Consider the following 209-nt stretch of genomic DNA (forward strand, 5'->3'; position numbering starts at 1 on the left):
ATTATTTGAATTTTAAGTATTTAGTTTGATGGGTGCGATCATACCAGCACTAATGCACCGGATCCCATCAGAACTCCGCAGTTAAGCGTGCTTGGGCGAGAGTACTACTAGGATGGGTGACCTCCTGGGAAGTCCTCGTGTTGCACCCCTCGTTTTTGTTTTCTCCGCCTTGCGAGATAAATTGACAAGAAGGACCACTCGGGAGTGGA

The 209-nt window shown here is 47.8% G+C and overlaps 1 non-coding gene across 1 annotated transcript; it reads left to right on the forward strand.

Moving 5' to 3' along the window:
• The first annotated feature begins 30 nt into the window (after positions 1–30).
• On the forward strand, positions 31–149 carry LOC118345027. Its single transcript, XR_004798718.1, has one exon. It is a non-coding gene; the product is annotated as a 5S ribosomal RNA (ribosomal RNA).
• The last annotated feature ends 60 nt before the right edge of the window (positions 150–209 follow it).

Source organism: Juglans regia, unplaced genomic scaffold (assembly GCF_001411555.2).
Source record: "Juglans regia cultivar Chandler unplaced genomic scaffold, Walnut 2.0 Scaffold_12040, whole genome shotgun sequence".
NCBI classification, from domain to species: domain Eukaryota; kingdom Viridiplantae; phylum Streptophyta; class Magnoliopsida; order Fagales; family Juglandaceae; genus Juglans; species Juglans regia.